Raw genomic sequence first — 20303 nt, forward strand, 5'->3', positions numbered from 1 at the left:
AACCCACTCTAGGAAATTGCTGTTGTAGCAGTACTGGGCAACACCTCTATCTTCCTAGCAAAATGGAGAATTTTTTTGCTTTGGAAGTCCAGACTGTGGGGGTGCAACCACACCAGCCTGGCCCAAGCCCATGTAGCCCCTGCAAGGGCACACTGTGCTTTTGTCCTCCCCCAACTTAGCTGTTCTTCCTACCGCCTTTGCTTACAGATGTGTGCAGCTGCAGGGTGGGCTGAGTCAAGGGCTCAATCCTGCTGAAAGCCAGTACTTCCAAAGAAGGGGAAAGAGAGCTTCCCCCCTCCCCTGCAGCAGCACATACGTGCTTTATAATGGGTTTGACCAGCCTTGTATGGCCTTAATAGGATGTTTCTGAAATCAGCTGTTACTTATGGTATGTCTGGGTTTTTTACTGGAGGATTTGTTCAAGTTGTGCTTGTGCTCCATGTTCTTGCTCTAGATTGTTTGAATTCCATGTAATGCATTACTAATGTTTTCTTTTCCATGCTTTTCCTAAGCCCATCAGAAGCTAACAATCGTACATCTATAGTAATGAGGCTGTTATATTGTTAAGGCTGGATAAAAATAATTTAAGACCTGCCATAGGCTCTTTGTAGACACTGTCAGTGGCATCACATAGTAACACTATAGATTTTCATAATGGGTCTCCAAAAGTATAGGGGGGGAAAAAATGCCGTTAGGTAATTCAAATGGCCACAGTGAAGCTGAGATGGTATTTTTTTATTTTCCTATTCATGAAACAGTTTGAAGCTTTGTGTGTTCTCTTGAAATTGAAACATTTTAAGTAAAGCTTGCTGAATTTCACTTCAGACATGCAGGCAAGCTTTTTTAAGATAAGAATGATGCGGACAGTATCTCAGTAATACTTGTCATCAGGTTTGTTCTTATTTCATGTAAGAGAATGAATTTTTTTTTGGTTTTTTTTGCTAAAGACACGTTCCTGTATCTATCTATTTAAAGGAATGGGACATGTTACATGGAGTACATAACTTCTACCTAATAGCATTGATATCTAACTCTTTTGTTTCAGCTCACTGAGTTGTGCAACTTTTCCGTTGTTGGATATGAATGGACTAATAAATCTATGAAAAACTAAAGAAAAATATGTTAATTTTTTCCCTCAAGATTTATAGCCACTATTTATTTTCACATTCAACTGGTGGAATATAAACCTTTGCTGGCATGCTTATTTGGATGAATCATGGGAGTAGGCTCTTCTCAAAGCTTTTATTTAGAAGGATGTACATGTTCTGCCCTAAGGGATATAGGGAAGCAGGTCAAGAATTGATTTGTGCCTGTGGATTCCTCGCTGTGGTGGACAACGACTCAAGTAGACTAGAGCAGAAGATGCTATTTGGATTGTGAAATTATTTAAAAAGAAATGTTCGTTTGCAATGTGTATGGGTTTTATGCTGCTGTTACTAATTCTTCTTTTACATTTGAAATTTTTAGCCTGGCATAAGATTAGAGAGTTTTCTCCTTCTTAATGGAAATTTCTGGCAAACACAGTTTCTGCTAAACTGATATGGATAGTGCGTGCTTCTGGGTGGTGGATGAGTCGGGCTCTTCTGCTCTGGCTGCTGAAAACAACGCGACTCTCTTCTGGAGGAGTGCTGCTGCTGGTGGAGGTGTTTGCATCTCCTCCTCTGTGGTTCTGTGGCTTGGAAAAAAAAACATAGATAGACTACCTTACTGCCCATGTTGTGCTCCCCACACACCATTTTTAGTTTTATGGAGCTTCTGCGACTTCTGTCATTTGTGGTGGATTACACTGGGCTGGTGCTGGAGGTCTGCAGTTTATAACAGTGGAAAACTTTTCCTTAAAGAGTATCTTTTTTGTACAGTAAAAGTAAACTTGGTTTTCTACATAAAATAAAAAATCCCCAGCAAAAATTGTGTTGTCATTATATTAAGTCATTCTTTTCTGCTCTTTTATTTCTAGGTTGTTTTTCCCAAACACTGATGAATACTTACTGAAGTGTAGAATCTCAGTTTTTGACAACATGGAAGTGTTTCATGTACTTCATTAAGCATGGATAACCTTGCTGTTCTGTTTCTTCATAATCTAATTTCCCTTATTAACAATTTTCTTATTTAAGTTTCTTTCGTAGTATTGCAGTTTCTTTAGCAAAAAGATTGTCTAGTATTTATCTTATGATAAAATCATGAGTTGTTCTGCATTGTATGTTTCTCTCTATCCAAGGGTTTTAGTTACAAAGTGTTTTAACTGCAGCATTTGTAGATAAACAACTGTGCTATTTTAAGCCCCTTCCCCTCCAAAAATAGTAGCAAAAGGCCTCGACTTCCTTGTATCTCCGTCTCCTAACTTGGGTTCAATCTTGTATCTTGTAATTACTCATTTACCTACAGACCATGGTACTTTCAAACATGATGGATCTAGTGTCAGGATCAGTGTCAGTGGAGTACATTGATGGACTGGGTAATCTTTTGTGACCATGAATAGAAAAGTTGAAGCTGGGAATGAATTTTCATGGATCCCTAATAGTTAGCTGTGTTAATAGTCTCTAGATTCAGAAGGTACTTTTTTATATTTCTCTTCTGTTTTGGGTTTATTAAAAGTATTATGTTCAGAGTGTTCTGCAATTCTCTTCCCTTTCTTCTCACGAATAAATGAGCACGGAGTTCTCAGAAGGTAACATCTCCTTTTATTAGTGAAACTGCAGCAACTTTGGAGTCAAGGCAGATTCTAAAACTTGTCTGTTCAGATAAAAATCTGATGTTGAAGAGTCTGCTGCTGTTCATAGCTGGGTATGTAGTTTGAGAGAAATTATAGTAGCATTGAATTTTCTTTTTTTTTTTAATGTGTAATTTTGCTAATATTCTGTAGCTGGTTCTGCTGCAACTCAAATATTTTTCTCATTTGAAACTGAGTATAAATCTAATTTGTTTTTCCTTCACCCTCTCCTCAGAGATATATCAAATTACCCTCTGTTTTAGATTCAAGCTCTTCATGGAAATTAATCGTTCTGACCCCCTGTGAGGTAAATATTATTTTCATTAATAGGAAAATTACAAAGCAGACAAGTAAAATTGCTTATTTGAATTATGCAGAGCTCTAGACACATGGTCAAATTGCTAGACTACCTGTTTTCAATAAATTCTTTACAAAACTTTTTTTAAAATTTAAGCTATAATGATATTGATACTGTCTAAGCAGACAGAAAAATACTTTTTTTTGTTTGTTTCCTGAAGTGTTGTGTGACTAAGAGGACAACTGAAATACTGTTATAGAACCATATATCTTGAAATGTGGATAAATGAGCTGTCTGCTGAGAAGAGTACAAAACAGTTTTAAATTTTCCTGGGGGAACAGTCAAAGAATCCTTTTAAATTTTATTTTAGTCTGGTAAAGAGGATGAAGGTCCTTGAATGATGAAGGTACTCCACTCTAAAGGAAATGAATCAAATGGGGTGGGGATGGAGATAGAGGGTGCTTGTGTCTTATAAAATAACAGATTATCAGTTCCTGTGCAATGCAGGAAAGAATATCTTGAATTACTTTTGACTGTTTCAGTAGGATATAGTTCTACTTGATCTCAAAGGCAGCGTAGATGAATTTTTTTTTCCCTTGAAGGAAGGCTTGTAAAATAGCAGAGCAGAAGTTTGGTTACATATGCAAAAAACTTCTAGCTAAAGAATTGTCTTGTTATTGTAGTTGAATTTCCAATTAGGGATAGAAGAAGATATGACTTATGGAGTGTGAAACTTCCTAGAGGTGACTAGAATTTTCAGTTTGACACAGTTTTAAAGCTTTTGAAGACAATAAATTCTCCTCAATAATGGAATTTTTCATATTATTTTGGATATTTTGAAACTATAGTGAGGTAGTTAATATCTCTTTTAATTAATTTTACAGGCAGTAAGCATCTATATGACTTTTAATGTGAGGCTTCCTGTTGTAGCAGTTGTATGGTGTACGTTTCTGGTGTGCTGTGATGGGGACTGGAGGCTTATAGAAGTGATGCTCAGAGCACATATGCACTTAACCAGAATCTACATTTCGGTATTCCTGCCTTAAATGCCTTTTGTGGTGAAGGGTCAGGTAGTGGAGCTTCTGCAATGTGCCTGTATGTTGTGAAAGATTGGGCAAATGTGGTTTGAGGTGCTGTTTGCTGACAGACGTTAGTGTGTGCCAGTGGGAACCCACTGGTTGATCGGTATGCGTGGGTACCCTTCAGTAACAGCATCAGGGCTTTTACTTTGTTCACTGTTAGGCAGTTCTCTGCCTTCTTGTTTTGGGTACCTAATTTGTCTAGCTAATGTGTTGTTGCCCAAATTAGGTGTATTACCAGTTCATCAACATGTTGATGAAAAGCCTTCATATAAAGAGAAGTCATTATAATCCTTTGCCATGGGTGCTAGAAGTTGGAAGACTAATATCTTTGACTGACACTTGGCTGCTGGGTGATCCTGGCAACTCCTTTTCTTTCTCTTGCCTGATTTCCTTTTCTTAGCATTTGGTTTAATGATAATTACCTTATCTGCAAAGCACTTTGAACTCTTATCAGCTGATGAAAGTATCCTAACAGCAGCATGCTCTCTATGGTGCTTTCTCTGTTTTTATTGACAAACAGCTTTAAAATTCCAAGTCAGTTAAAACACCAGCTCAGTCTTTCTTTTAACAGCAGTCAAATGGATTGAAATTACGTGGGGAAAGGGATGGGGGAACAGAATGAGGCTTTCAAATTCTGAATGTGCAAATTCTGTGCTTTTTACTTATTTCTCCCGTATTTTTTGCCATAGACAAATTATTAGTTCTTTTTTTGGCAATAGTAACTCCTTCTGCAGTGTAAAATCCTGTCGTTCTCTCATAGCTTAGTTGTGACAACTAGGCTGAAAAGCAATAGAACAACTTTATAAATAGAAAAACTAACTTTTAAATTAAGAGGAAATACTAGCATAAAGGATTGGTCATTACTGTATTTAAGTGGGAGGAAAGAGTGGACTCTGTTTGCATTTGTTGTTGGTTTTCTTAATTTCTAACTGATGTATTTGCATTCCTTACCTTAAAGTGTTTACTGTTGTCAGGAATAACTCCAAAGTTCGTATTTTTATGTTTGTGCTTTGTAAATTCCTTGATGTTTCACTTCAGTTAGTTCAAGTCTGGACAAAAGCATTAGTTCATAGACAAGGAGCTCTTTCAACTCAGCAGTATCTTCTTCATGTAGGTATTTTACTTGTAGAATGTGCAGTTATATTTCAGGTAAACACGAAGTCATTTGTATCCTGTTATGGTCTCTATGGGTCTGGCTGAGCTGGAGTTCATTTCCCCATAGCAGCTCTCACAGTGCTGTGCTTTGTGTTGGTAGCTAGAAGGGTGTTGATAACACACTGGTGTTTTGGCTACTGCTGGGCACAGCGTCAGCACTGCAACATTCCTTCCTCAATCGAGGGCAAGATCCTGGGAGGGGGCACAACCAGGCCAGCTGACCCAAACTAACCAAAGTGGTATTCCATACCATATGATGTCAGCTCAGATAGAAAACCTAAGGAAAGGAGGAGGAAGGGGGAGCATTTGTTCTTTACTGTGTTTACCTGCTGAGAAACTGCTGTGCATGCTGAAGCCCTGCTTCCAGGGAAGTAGCTGAACATTGCTTGCTAATGGGAAGTAGAGAATAAACCTCGTTATTTTCCTCTTTGCTTGTGCATGTGCAAACTTTCGCTTCTGCATTGGTAAACTGCCTTATCTCAACCTATGAGTGATTTTCTATCTTGTTCTCTCTCCCCTGTCCACCTGGGAAGGGGAGTGATAGAGCAGCTTCGTGGGCACCTGGCATCCAGCTGAGGTCAACTCACCACACAGTCACACACTGTGTGGCTAGAAAAACTGGCCTCAGCCATGGTGGTTGTGAATAACCAGGAAAAGTTATGACATAATGCACTAAAATGATGTTGTGAACATCAGAAGAAGCCTTTTCTTGTTAAATGAGTTTAAATGAAATTTTGTCCCATTACCACTTTTGAGAAAAATGTTAAGAATTGCAGTAATTGACTCCTGTTGACAGGGCAGCAGAGTAGTTAATGAATTAAGTGCAGTGTTGCTAATTTTGATTGATACTGTGTAATTATGATGTCAAAGGTATTTGAATTTGTATCAGGCTGAAATCTGCACGAGACTTCTAGTTTACCCTTGACGAGAGGAAAAATACATAAAATGGGAAGACCCAGACACTCCCCCAACCTGAGCTATCTTACAAAAGTATATGAGAACGTAAAAAGGTTTCACTAGTTCAGCTTGCCTCTTTGTTAGTAGCACATCTCAGAGAAGTTCCTGAAGGTCTTAGTGTCTGAAAAGCAAAAGGTAAATGTTGAATTTTGATGTCAACAGCAGCAGAGTATTGTCTGACAGCCTTCTGTGCACTTCTAGCTTTTTTCTTTCCTAATAGCCTTAGTCTGACTGGAAGTCTTAGGTCCTGAAGGTAAAAGACAGCCTTCCAAACTGCCTTGAGCTGTTTCTATTCTCACTAAGAAGAAATAAAACTTCATTTTATCTGAAAGCAAAATTTATGGAGAAGACAAGAGATCCAATTATTCTGACAGTGACTCTTGAAGCAAATGTTCTTTAGCTTGATAAGCCAAGCATGAAGGAGTACACTTTATTAGGATGTAAATTCTATGTGTGATTAATTTGTTGTGTAATATTTTAATACATTTTCGGTTCATTAGAATTACATGTTTATTACTATGTAGAGAGGTTTTATTAATGTGTCAGAAGTAGTATTTCACTGTTCACCAAGGTGAAAGTCGAGATGGTTGTGATTTCAAAGTTTAGGAGTCTATACATCTTATTTTATTATAAACAACTCTACTTTTTCTAGAATAAGGGATTTCAATTCTTACTACTTGTTATAGACCTTTATTTTTTGTACTTGTTTCTGCTTCGCCTTACTTCCCTTCTTGTTTTTGTGTTTTTCAGCATTTCATATTCATTGTTTCAGATCCTCCTTTTTCAGGAGATTGTACTGCTGATGAGGTTTTTTTATAGCTCCCTTTGATACTTCATCCCTATTTGCCTTTCCGACCCAGAAGCCTTAGTGAGCTTCAGGAGCAACTGTTTTGCATTTTATGAGTAATTTTAAGAACTTAGCTGTGCCATCTGAGTGTGCTGCTTTTGCTTGCCATATAGTTTTGTGTAGGTCAGCTAGCTTGGTGCTTTTAAATATCCTATCTTATTTGTGTTTTTGATGTGTATGAGTCATTAGTGCTTAACAATCGTATAGTTGGAAAGTTGTATAAAAATGGAGTTTATGTTGTAGTAGTGTTATTTATCAGTTTCTGTCATTCAGCATCTTCAGCAGCAGCATATGTTTGGCTGGAGATGAAACTTAGGGCCCTGTGAAAGCTTTGGTTGGAGATGGCCCCTTGCAGAAGTGCTACTCTGTAGGCTCTTCTCTATTGTGGCAATGTTCTGTGGTTGCAGGGTTCATTCACTCATCTGCTGGCACAGGGCTTTGAAATTACCAGTCAGAGGAATTAGGTGCTGAAGTCCTATCTCCTTGTGACTGGTGTTAGCAAAATAGTTTGCAGACTGGTGTCCAACACGATGGGAGCAGCACCACCTTTTTCCTGCAGTGAATCATCTCATGTTTATTGAAGTTCACTGGTGAAACTTGTCCTGGCTGTCTTTGTTCCCCTGGTAGTAATTGCGGTAATAAATCAGCTCACAGACATATGTCAAAAGCCTTTTGTTTTTATTGTGAAGGGAAAGACAAACCTATTAAAAATATTTCCATAAGCTTCTTTATTTAGAAATTGTAATGTGTATAGGTGATGCCTTCCTAAAGTAAACTGAGAAGGATATTTTCCACTGATGCTGCTTCCTTCTTTCTTTTGCAAATCTGGATTTGTTAATAGGACATCCTGAAAGGCCTTCATATTTCTCTTAGGAGATGAAGGGACTGAGGGCTACGTAAGGCAGGGAGAAAAATATTTTTTTTTTCTAAGTCTCTGTGAGAAAGATACATCTGAACTTCTTGTGGTCATTTTTTCTGCCGTTTTGAATACTATTAGATTTAGCTGAGATAGTTATTCTTGGTGTTTATTTAGACAGCACTCTTTCCCCTTATATTTTTGAGAAGGCTTTGTCTACAATTTCAATACTTCCTGATGTTATTAATTATATAAGGCTTCTAAAGCTTTGAACTGCTGTTCTGCAGGTGACTTGCTGTTTTGTGAGAATAGCTTTTGCAGGTTGTGGCAGAGAAGTGGGAGAATTAAGCATTTCTTGGGTAGGTGGCAGATTTTGAGATCAGAGGCATGAATTTGCAAGGATTCCTCATCTTGCTTGTAGTACTGCATATTGATAGCTGGAACATAGCAAACAATCCTTGAATTGTCTTTAAGTAACACATTTGGTTCTTTCAAGGGTGATGTCAGAAAATAGCCTTTTTCAGTAGGACCAAGTTCTTTCTTTCCTCCCTCCTTAAATACGCCTACACTGATGTTTTTTCAGCTCTACAAGTGTGTGTTTTCTCAGTCTCTCTGCCGTGTAGGCGGCCTTCCCAATCACAATTGAGCTTCACAGGCAATCTTATAAGAAAAAAACCCCGTCTTTACGCAGCAGGTCTATAATTTAACACCAAAGGAAATGGAGAGTTCTGGGTTAGAATTGTGGTGCATCTTAGTAATGGTTGAACAGGTGAAGAACTTGACCCTAAAAAACACAAGGAAACTTTTTCTTGACCAGAAGACCGACACCTGTGGAAATAATTTTTTTACCTGCTGCCCAAATGATTTGACAAAATGTCAGTAGCAATCACAGAGTTGAAATCTTACGCTTGCTTCATTGGTTTAAGTTATAATTGAGCTTTCTATCTTAGGATTAGAATTTGATTCTAATGAAAAAGACAAACTCTGTTTGTTGGTAACATGAAAGTTAAAATGCAGTTCTTCCTGGAGTGTTACCTTATTTTAAACATGAGTTTAGTTTTCTATACCTTTTCAAAACTGCTTTTGCTGCACTGGATCATTATTTTTGTGTACTGCAGCTCTTTTGATGATGCTTCTCATTTTTCCAAGGTCTTGATTTCACGCAATATTTTGTAAATAAGCCTAAACTTAACTTGCAATAAAAAAAACCCCTCAGCTGTATTTGTAATTGCTCAAAAGAAGATAGCGATAATTAATTTCTTGAACTCTGTTGATAATGCTGTCTGGCATTTCTTAAAGAATTTTGGTTGATGCTAATTTTCTTGCTACCAGGTATTCAAAGTTTATTCAACTCCGTAAAGAAATACTGTTGGGAGAGTAGCAATGCATGGCTTAAAATCATTTGCTTATCAACCTATCAAATTTCAGTGACAATTATTACAAATAGCACTTGTACCACGGTTTTATGTGCAATTTATGCTGCCATTGAAGCTGAAAGGAAGCCTTCTTGTCTGCTTATCCTGTCTTGTACCTTTTCTGCCTCATGTCAGCACAAATACTCATGTAGCTGTCTGGTGAACTGGACTGGGGAAAACCAGGTTGAAGAAATGATCTAGGTCTTCTTTAGTCTACTTATTTAGAGTTGGATTATAATCTATCTCTTTGATGTGATTCACTGTACATCTTCTCTAACACGTGTGTTTGGTGGGAGTAGAGTAGGACAAAAATTCATTGGTGGTATGTACTCTGCCTCCAGCTTGTGCCTCTGCAGAGTTCTAGGGAATGCAGCATACATCTCCATGGTTACATCTGTTTGCCCAGTCTAATTTTAGAGGCCTCCTATCATCTAGAGATGCAAGCTTTTTGTAGCAATAGACAGAGGTCAGATGTTAGCGCTAATGCTGAAACAATACAGATTATATTACAGGACCCAGTAAATAGGAAGGACCGCTTTGAAACCTTTTTTTTTCTTGCTGCTCTTCAGAGTAGCAAGACTTCATAGAGGACTGCAGCTGCTGACTTAGATAAATACATGCTCTCCCTTGTTTGACATGTGTGATAGTTTTATGTTGAGCAGTGAGGAAAAAAAGTGGGCCACAGCGCTACTAGATGTCCCCTTTCCATCAAGTGTTACCCAATGTGTGTTTAATCTCCAAATGCCTGGCAGAATGTGTTCTGGAAGAAAATAACTTGATTCAGAGAAGCAGTGATAAAGAAAGGTTGGGATTGTTACAGTGGGAAACTTGTTGTGTAGGCTCCCTCAGATGTGTGAGTTAAGTGCAAAAAATTAATAGATTCACAGTTTTATAAGTCTTCATTATTGCTTCTGGCTTCTTACAAGCAAAATTTTCAGAGTACCCTTTTACCTTTGAAAAATATTTCACTTGTTCATTCCCATTTAGATTTTGTTCATGCCCATGGTCTTTCTGTTTCTAGGTTTCACTGTGTTATGATTCATCAGGAGTTGATCGTGACGTCCACCTGGAGCTTTTGCTAAAGCTCCATGTACCTGCCTTCTCAAGAATTTGGGTAGGTAAGAGTGCATGTTCTGCTTTCTGTACCATCTGACCTTTTGGAGTACTGCTAGTTGCCACAAAATCAGTGTTGGCTTTGTGACTGCTGGTACTGCTGGTAGTGTTTCATACAATGCATAAGGAGTGGTCTCCAGCAGGATGGTTTCCCCTGGTAGGCTGGCTGCTGCCGAGTGCCATACTCTGTTCCAGTCTGTTGCTGAATGCATCCTCTATACATGAGAGCTTATTCCAGGAGGGAGATGCAAGGGGACTAGATGGCTACTCTCCCCCCCCCCCCCTTTCTAGTATGTGTGTGTTGAAGTGTTCGTAACAGCAGGTTGGACTCTGTTCAGGCTGTGACAGAATGCCTGCTTTTGTCACGTTTTCTGAAACATAGTAGTTTTTGTAGGTGGTTTCTTTTGCTCTACTTGTGAAACTTATGTTTTAAGGAAGAAAGGGATGATTATTCTGAATGTGTCTGATGCTTGAAAAAGACTTTTGGTCTTTTAGTACATGATTTGTCCTTTTGCAGAGAAATGTAATATACTTTTAGGAAGTTTGTGAAAAGATAAAAAGGATGCTGCAAGTATGAGATGCTCCAGTTCTGCCCATGCCGCCTTGTCCTCTGCCTTGTATCTAATGCAAGTCCTTTGCAGGTGTGTAATGACCTGGTTCGAGGTGACATATGAAGAAGGTTGGAAAATTGCAGTGTGCAGTTTTGGAGGGTGAGGGAGAAGGGATAGAGAGCAGTGTTGTTGGTTTTGCAAAGATAGGCAGGGTTGGATTTGTTTTCAGATGGATCAACTTCTTGAATTAACAGGTTGTGCAAGCAGTAGTGCTGCCTGAAGGGAGGTGACCAGAATACTTGCTAGGGACTGCAGGAAGAACAGCATTAGAGATCTTAACATAGATCAGTTTAAGTAGATTTGCAACCAGGCAGTAAAACCACAGCTCCCCCCCCCGAACAAGTTTTAATCACATGTTTATTAACAAATATTAAAAACTATAGATGTAGGGTATGCAAAGGAAGCGCAGTTGAAGTGACAGTGTAAACACTGCTGCCAAAGACAAACCCTCCCTTGTAACATCAGTTCATCAGTCTGTTAGATGTCTAAAGAAATAAATAGGTTTCTTATGTGAGAGAATCTACCCTGTTGTTTTAGAGGATGTTGTTGTGTCAAAAGTGTCAGTTTAAAACTGTTCTTCTGAAGTACTGGAAGCAAAGCTGCATTATGTTGGCAGAGGCTCAACTTCTGAGGTTTGACTTACTGTAGTGACAAAACCTTTCCTTCAAAGGACACATATATTAGAAACAAATATATTTGTTCACTGACCTAGCGGAGCCCTTGGAAAAGGCTATTTTAATTATTTTGTCTTTCCCTTTGAATCATCTTACCTTTTAACTTGGCACCATCTTTAGTGTTGATTTTTCACACAATCATTATTGTGGTTTTCTATGATATGCAACACTCCAAGTTACTGACTGAGGAGAAAATAGTGTTCATTTCTCCCCCACGATGCCATACGAAAATTTGTTTTGTTTTTTTATTGAAGTTTGTGGTCCCAAGAGACTATTTAGGATCAGAGCAAACCTGAACACTGTGTAGTGGGGCACAGACAGTGAAAAAGGGCTGTCTTGAGTGATGAAGTAAAAGCAGTCTTAGCTATGAATTTAACTTACTGGTGGAAGGTAGGTGAGCAGTTTTTCCCCCTGCTATGTTTGGATTCCACAGTTTAGGATTTTTGTCTTACACTTTCCATAAAAAATGTAGAGATACTAAGGTGTAAGACATTCAGCAGCATAAACTTAGTTAATACTGACAGAATAAAACCTGTAAAATTCTACATACAACTTAGACTGCTTTTTTCTTTTTGACCTGCACTTGAAATGAAGAGGAGGACTGGGGGGAGGAAAGAGAAAGGGATGGCCACTGTGTGCAAGCAGACCTTAAGTTACATTTTGTAGGATGGTGTTTAAAGCTGCTGGTTTTATCGGTATTGTTCTTTTGCTGTTGACAGGTTGAAGCCCCATGGCTTCATTTTTCCCTAGTAATAAAGACTGTTTGGGTGGGGTTGAGGTGGGAAAGGTTTTGCCTCAGTGATTCTTGCTTTTCCACAAGGATGTGCTTAGGACCATGTAGTGCTGTGCTCCCTGCAAAGGGAGGCAGAAGCTATTTGGGTACCGTTTCTCTGAGTGGCCAGGAGGAGAGATGTACAAAGTTGTGTTCCTTGCTTACATTTTGCAGGTCTTAATTTTTTTCCCCAGAGATTTCCCCAAGGTTTAGTTGGTGATTATATAAAGGTTTCTGTTATTAGGACTGTGTAGGTTTGCAGTTAAAGTTGTTTCCCTGAGGAGTCTAAAGAAAGTTAGGAAAAACCCATGCAATTAGTGCTTACTGTCTTGACCTCCTTATAAAGAAAGGGTGTTGCTTGAGGAATGCACATATATATTTCGTTTGCATGCATATGTACCTGTGACTCAAAGGAAATATGTGTCTTGGATGCATGTATGTTCCCAAGGTGATGCATGTTTGTTCCCAGGTTAGTGATTGCCTTGTGTAATGTTTTTATACTGTGGTATTGTAATGATAACTGCAGTAATTATCTTTAAATGGAAAAGAAATAGAAAGTGCTTAGTCTATTTTTACATTCTTTTATGCTTTAACAGAAAAGCATATAAACATAAAATATGTAAAGAATGTAAACATGTAAAGAATGTAAACATAAAAATGTCATGAGTTACCAGAAGTTCGCATGTGGTAGTTCAGAGATTAGTTAAAGTACTCTAGAACTGGAGAATAGCAATAAGACCATTCATCAAAACTGAATAATGTTCTTAATAACTAACTGTGTCTATTGTAATAGGAAATGGGTGTTCATGGTAAAAGTCTCATCTTCATTTCATTGTGTATGAGACTGAAAGAATTGGATATTCAGAAACTAAGTGTATATGAGTGAATGAAAAGAGAAAAGCCTGGACCCATTAATTTTTGGCTGCCCATTAGCTGGTGAGAGTTTTATGCTTTGATTGCTGTTTTCTTACTCCAGAATGACTGAAGATTTAATGATATGGATTGTAATGATCCATGCTCTTTTATGTTACAGGCACCTGTTGACTAGGCAGGCCCAGAATGAGGCATGCTGTGTCTGCAAACTTCCTGATTTCTGAATAGTTAGGCACACCCAAGTCAGCATTAATCTAGCTAGCCTAGATTAAAAATGATTGCACGGATTTAACAGCATGGATTTTAGCATAGCCTGTTTGAGACTGGCTGGGACTCTGGGTGCTTAATCACTGCAATCCTGTGCCCTGGAAATTGTCTGGGTTTTGTAAAACTGAGTTCTGTGGCTTGCATAAATGTACAGAGCTCCTGGTAGATTAAATAGGTATATTATTCTGTGTACGAATTTCCCCTAGCTTTGCATTTAAAGTGTGGAATGTAGTGTAACTTAGAACTAGTAACTATGTACTTAAGACTGTGTATGATTACAAATATACACTGATTAACAAACAAGATGTTTTCTTTTGTTGATTCTGCTATATTAACATTTTGTAGGACTGGCTGGTGAAGAATGAGCAACCCTGGTATTTTGATTTTTTGCATTGTTCAGCTTGCACATTGCTAAAGTACATTGTGCTGTGCTTCTTAAACTTGAATAGCAGCACATTTTTGCAGTTAAAATATTTTCATTGTTGCAGGTTAGTAATAAGATTCAGCAATTAAATAAATCTGAGACATTAAATAGAAGTGGAATCTGTGAAGCAGAAAAAACCCCAGTAAGTTCAAGGACAAAAAAAATCCACCCAACAAACAAAAAACCAAACCAACAAAAACAAACAGTCCCTCTTCCCCGAAACCCCCTCCCCCAAAGTAAAACAAACAAACCCCAAACCAAACAAAAACCAGCAAACAACAAACCCCCAACAGAAGAGACAATAGATTAGGGACATTTGGACCATTAGTGTTATTCCCGTTTTGTTTTTTATCCCTAGAGAGCAAAATACTTTGTTCCTTTGTAAAATGTTTTGAGAACATATGCAACTGCTACTACTGTAACTGCACTGACCATTAAATTTCCTAAATTCATGCTTTAGAACAGATACACCAACTTGAAATACAGAATTTCTAAAGAAAACTTCAATGAAAATATTTCTGGGTATTCAGAGATGAGCAATTCTTAAATGATTCCATCTACCTAAAAGCAAAAGATGTCCAGTCACTGGCGGTCCTTCTATAACTCTCTTTCCTTCTCTTGATCACTCCCTTCTTATCCTTTAGTATCTGTCTTGAACTGTAAAATCAAGAACTCATAGCAGTTTCTCTGTGCCAGATGAAGTAAAATAACTACTTTGCCCTCTTATTTGATATTCTTGCTTGTGTAGATATTAGCTTGCGTAACATTCGCCGTGACTGCGTGTTTCAAGTTTTCTACTGGGGACACAGATTCAAGGAAGCTAACTAGTAAACTGGAATGATGCACAGAGCTGTCACCTGTGAAGATCAGAATTCACACTTTCCACTTGAGATCAGAGAAGATCAGCTCGCTTTTCAACATAATTGTATTCACTGCTTATGCATAATGCAAACCCACAACTTAACTCTGCTCCATTTGATGGAAGATAAAGATCAGTGCCTACTAGACAGTGTGATGCTAGTTTTACAGATGCCATCAGCATCAGGCATTAGTCATGTTTTTTTTATGTATATAGCATAGCATACATGTCTGTACACATCATAATATGAATGATGCTGTATAGTTTTTCCATTATCATAGAATACCAGACTGGAAGGGACCTCAAGGATCATCTGGTCCAATCTTTCTTGACAAAAGCACGATCTAAACAAGATGGTCCAGCACCCTGTCCAGCCAAATCTTTAAAATGTGTAATGTTGGGAAATCCACTGCTTCCCCAAGGAGATTATTCCAATGGGTGATTGTTCTCATTGTGAAAAACTTCCCTCGCGTCCACTTGGAGTCTCCCCAGGAGCAACTTGATGCCAATATCCTTTGTCTTTTCCATGTGATTTCTTGTAAAAGGGAGTCTCAACCATCTTTGGGGCACTAATAGTAATGCAATTAATAAATAGAGCTTCCTATTAGTGGGTGTAGATTTTATAACCTGTTGATCTATTTAGTGTAATGCCTTGTATATGCTGTTTGCCAAATTTGTTATCAGTCACTAGTTCATTCCATCAATTCCCTATGTAAAGACTTGGTACTAATATACATTTCTTTGGTACCTTGAAGCTCTGCTATTTATTATATTGACCTTTAGTATCACTAATACGTCACTTAGTCTTTTTCAGTTTATATTAGAAATAGTGATTTTTTAAGCAAAGGAAGCTTATGATTTTCTAACTCATCAGGGTAGTCGAAAATTCAGTTTTGGCTTTATGTATGGCATTTTTATAGAAGCTTAACATGTTTGAGCTGTAGCCTTTTCCAAACCTGTTCATCTCCAAAAAAAAATGGAAAGGGAAGAAGCCAGGTTGGTCATTAAATCTCATCAAGTTACATTTTAGCATCTATATATATTAGAAAATGCACAAGAGGAAAATTTTCTCTAAACTGGCAAGTCTAGGGTGGCAGAGTCTTTTAAAGTTGAGGAATTGCTTGGATAGAATTAAATTGGAATGTGCTATGGTAGAATTTTTGGTTTTATTGCTGTTGGGTGTTTAGCGTATGTGTGTGCGCAAACATCCTCTCCCTCAACCACATCAGTGTCCTGTTGTTTGTGAGGCTGAGTGTTTGGATGTGTCAGCTGGTCTAGGCTGCACCTACAGTGTGCTGGACTGGCCAGCCTTTAGTGCCTCCACTCCCAATGCACATGAAATAAAGGCAGGAAAGCCACTTCCTCATCCATGTTGGACCGACCTGTTTGCTTGGTATCACACAGGTGGAATTGTTTGGAGGCTTCTGGTTGTATATCTGTGACACAGGAAATGCTGGAGAAGACATTTTTTCCTCCCTTCTTCTTTGCCTTTTTTTTTTTTTAACCCAGCCTTGTCAGTATTGGTGTAGCATAGCTCTTAAAGCCCCTGATTTCTGTGTGTGACAGTGATACCTTAGGGGAACAGCCACTTGCTGCTCTGCTCTTTGTAATGCGTTTGTGAAGCCTGTAGCTCAGAGGTGTAGTAAGTGTGTGTATGTATATGTGGTAGTGTAGGTATGATTTTTCAGGATATGAGGAAGTTTAATATAATTTTTTCTTTGTGCTCGTTGTTTTATTTTCTTACTCTGTTCTTTTTTCCTTTATTTTTTCTACTGCTTTTCAGCATTTATTTTCTTCAGCATAGCTTTCTCTTTTTACTCCTCTTTTTCTGTCTTCTAACACCTCTGTTAGAATTCTTTGCAGAGACTTGCTGAGGAGAAAGTTTGAAGTTGAGAACCAGTGCACCTTTCCTTTCTCTGAGAAGGGAGAACTGATGCTTTAGCCTCTCCTCTCTGAAAACAACTTGCTATTGGGAGGAGGTTGTGTGGAAAGAGGATGAGCTGCAAAATGACTGTGGCCTGAGCGCTTTCCTGTCTGGGATTAATTAAGAATCAGAAGCTTATAGTATTTTTTAATCATTTACATACTCAGTTGTGAGGGAGTGTTCCTCAGAAATCTTTGCTCCTTGACTATAAAAAGTCGAGGAGTCCTTTACTATAAAAAGGAAGCAGCAGTAGATTTGGTCAGACTGAAAACGTGAGAGAGAAGAGCAGGTAAATGCAGTGGTTATTTAATATTTTTGCTGTGGAATTGTGAGCCAAGTGCTCTCTCTTGGGTTATTCTGCAAAGCAGTTGTCATTTCTTCGTTAGTAAAGGTTATTCTGGCTATTTTAGCTTTGCTTTTATTAAAATGGCTTGGATGTAGAAAGTAATGTTGACGCTCATGACCATCTTGATAGACACTGGAAAGGTATTCAGAAGAGCTGGTTAAATATTTGGACAAGTTGGATACATTTTCTCATACATTAAAATGTAACTGTTGTTTTTCATCTAGAAACCCAGTGTTACAGTTATCTTACTGTATTTGGTCAAATTGAAGTTCCCTCTCCGTAATGGTGCTGCCTCTGACAGAGCACAGCAACTGATGTAGATGGAGGAAGATAGGACAGATTTCTAGCTGTAAACTTTAATGTCTTCTATCTCATGACTTTCTGAATCAGGAAATCCAGTACCTTTTGTTCTTTGCCTTTCTCTTGCCCTTCCTAATTCTGCAATAGCTTTTTTTACTTGGGAAGAGCAGAATTGCGTATGGTACTGATGGTAGAAATTTCATACGGTGATAAGATAGAGAACCAGCGTTCTTTTCAGTACAGTTCCCAATGCTGTCAATGTGTGGGCGTTAGTTTTGTGTTGTTGGGTTGGGGTTTTTTGGTGGGTGGGGTTTGGTTTTTTTTGTTTGGTTTGGTGTGGGTTTTTGTGGGTTGTGGGGGGTTGTGGGGTTTTTTTTGGGGGGTGGTGGTGGGGGCTTTTTTGTGAGCTTTGGAGTGTAATATGATGGATACAAATGTCTTCACAGTCTTCAGTAAAAAGAATGCTACAAGGAATTGAGAAATGCCAGGTTGTATTGGTAATGGGTCTGCTTTTCATATTTGATTATCTGTTTGGTATAGCCACCTAACAGTGGGTGCTTCAGAGCTGTGAATCATTGCAGCATGCAAAATTTTTGAGAGTTTGGGCCCCTATTTTCATGGTTAGGGCTTAAACTTTCCTATGCTTACCCCAGATTAATAATATCTCTACTGACATATCCAAAGGCATGCCTGCTGCATTTAAATTACCTATTTCTACTGTTATTCCATGTTCATCAAGTAACATGGTTCTTCATTTCTATACGATATCTATGCAGTTACATACCTTCAGTCCATAGGGGCCTCCAGAGAATGAACTAAATGATCTCGGTGCTCTAAGGACACTACTGGAATTGTTCATTTGCAAAGCAAAGAGGATTATGGCTGACCTTCTTCTAATATTTTTATATAATCAGGATTTAAGTTGTTTTCTAATTTTGCCTATTAAATGAAAACTGAGATTTAGTCTTTCCCTTGAATGACTGAATTCTGAAGCAAATCAATGTAAAAAAACCTTTTGAGATCCTTAGAGCTTTACTGTGCATGTGGAAAATTGCAAGTGTGTATTAATACATACTTTGAAATTCTGGTTTGGAAGGTCTTAACACCTTTAGACAAAATCTGAGGGTGCTACAGAAACTGCTTGCTCTTTTGTAACTGAAGGACTACTGTTACTGTTTTTGTTTTTTTCTGACTTTTTTTTTTTGGCCATATTTCTATTATAACAAAAATATGACAAGTTTTCATGTCTTTTGGTAAACTGTCAAGAACTGGCTCCTTTTCCTTCCTTTTTTCAAATGAAATCAGCCTTTGAGGCTGAGGTTTGGGTTTGGTGCTCCAGCTGTGAGCCTTATAGGGACTGCTGCCTGTTCTGTCATTTCAACTGAAAACACAATTTACCTATAAAACAATTTTATTCTGTGTTACTACCTGTACAGTGATTATGCTTCAGTTCTAAATAGACTGGTGAGTCAGTTCTAAATTGACTGGTTGAAACAATACATCTTGCTTGGCATTTGGATTGTTGGTAGAGTTCAGGATCACCCTAATCATGACTGATACAAATTAAAAAATACCCTTCTTTCATGCTTTTTATTTCAGCCCAGTTGTCTAGTAAAAAAGTTTTTATATTCTTCTTATTTAATCTGTATTTGATTGCGTTTTTACAGTTTAACTTTGTGGCTTACAATATTAGTTTAACTTAGCACAAATACACCACACCTGCCATTTCCATTTAGTGTTTGAAAAATAGTGTTTGTACAGTAAGTACTTCTGACAAGGAATTACAGAACTATATTGAAATGATTTTAGTAGTAAGTAGTACAAAAATCAGAAACAGCTGTGTCAAAATACTTTGTGATAGAAGAGCATACGTGAGTACATAGGATTTCTTTTCAGTTTCATGATACCAAAATTTAAATAGCGGGCACAGAGATATTAATTTGTGTCTTATGTAAAATATTGTATTTGTTATTACACTGGAGGGTGGTTGTTTATAGAAATATTGTTCCTGTTTTGAGCAGCTCATAAACTCATCTCTATCTCTAATGTAAGTTTACATGAATCAAAGATGATCCTGAGTGTAAAAAAGCACTGTCAATTCCTTTTGTTAATCAGGGAAAGTATTTTGTATTATCAGCTAGATTTTGTAAGTATTTAAAATCCCTTTTATTAGTCTGAGGCATTTTGCAGTCTGTGTTTTAATACATGAATTATATTTGTAAGAGTATACAGAGATAGATAGGTCTGTCACCCGCAAGAACAGGAGAAACCTCAGAATCATTTGCCTTTATTGTAACAGTACAATCAATATAATATGTAACACATAGACCAATATTTTGTGGTATTCATATAAACCAGATGGAGCTTTCTTGTATTTGGACAGGTACAGACATAAATCCAGTAATAAATTAACCTTTACTTGTTGGAATGGGGTCTAATGTAAAATCATCTTTATTCTGACAAAATACTTTTGAGAGAGAAGCTTAACTACACCCTATCCCCATCCCCAAAACAAAATGCAAGTTATAGGGAGTTTTATTCATGGCACTGTTAGGCTAAGCTGGCTAATCTTTTCAAGACTGAAAGCCCTTGCAGTGATATAGGATTTATTTTCTGGACTTAAGTAGATGTTTGGACAGCTGTTTATTCTCTAATATTATGTTTTTCTTTTTCTATTTTCTATGTATTTTGTGGTTGAGGAAGGATTCTTAAAAGATTTACCTGATATGTAGAAAAACTGTTGTCTAAAAATGGAAATGTTGGACCAAGAGCCATGAGCTTTGAATTATACTGCTGATTTGCCAAAGATTAATAATGCTA

General features: G+C 37.7%; 1 protein-coding gene across 12 annotated transcripts in view; it reads left to right on the forward strand.

Moving 5' to 3' along the window:
• The window catches only part of SIPA1L1 (signal induced proliferation associated 1 like 1), a 215175-nt gene that overhangs the window by 63558 nt on the left and 131314 nt on the right, over positions 1-20303 (forward strand). For 6 of the 12 annotated variants that reach the window (XM_051791511.1, XM_051791498.1, XM_051791505.1 and 3 more), the window contains one exon: positions 10342-10434. The exons of 4 other annotated variants lie outside the window; for them this stretch is intronic. The gene's annotated coding sequence lies outside the window, so the exon portion shown is untranslated. Of the gene's footprint in view, positions 1-10341; positions 10439-20303 lie in introns of all 12 variants that reach the window. 2 more of the 12 variants (XM_051791500.1, XM_051791507.1) reach the window with 1 other exon arrangement.

Source organism: Manacus candei, unplaced genomic scaffold, assembly GCF_025592945.1.
Source record: "Manacus candei isolate 608988 ecotype Guabito, Panama unplaced genomic scaffold, ASM2559294v1 h1tg000033l, whole genome shotgun sequence".
NCBI lineage: Eukaryota > Metazoa > Chordata > Aves > Passeriformes > Pipridae > Manacus > Manacus candei.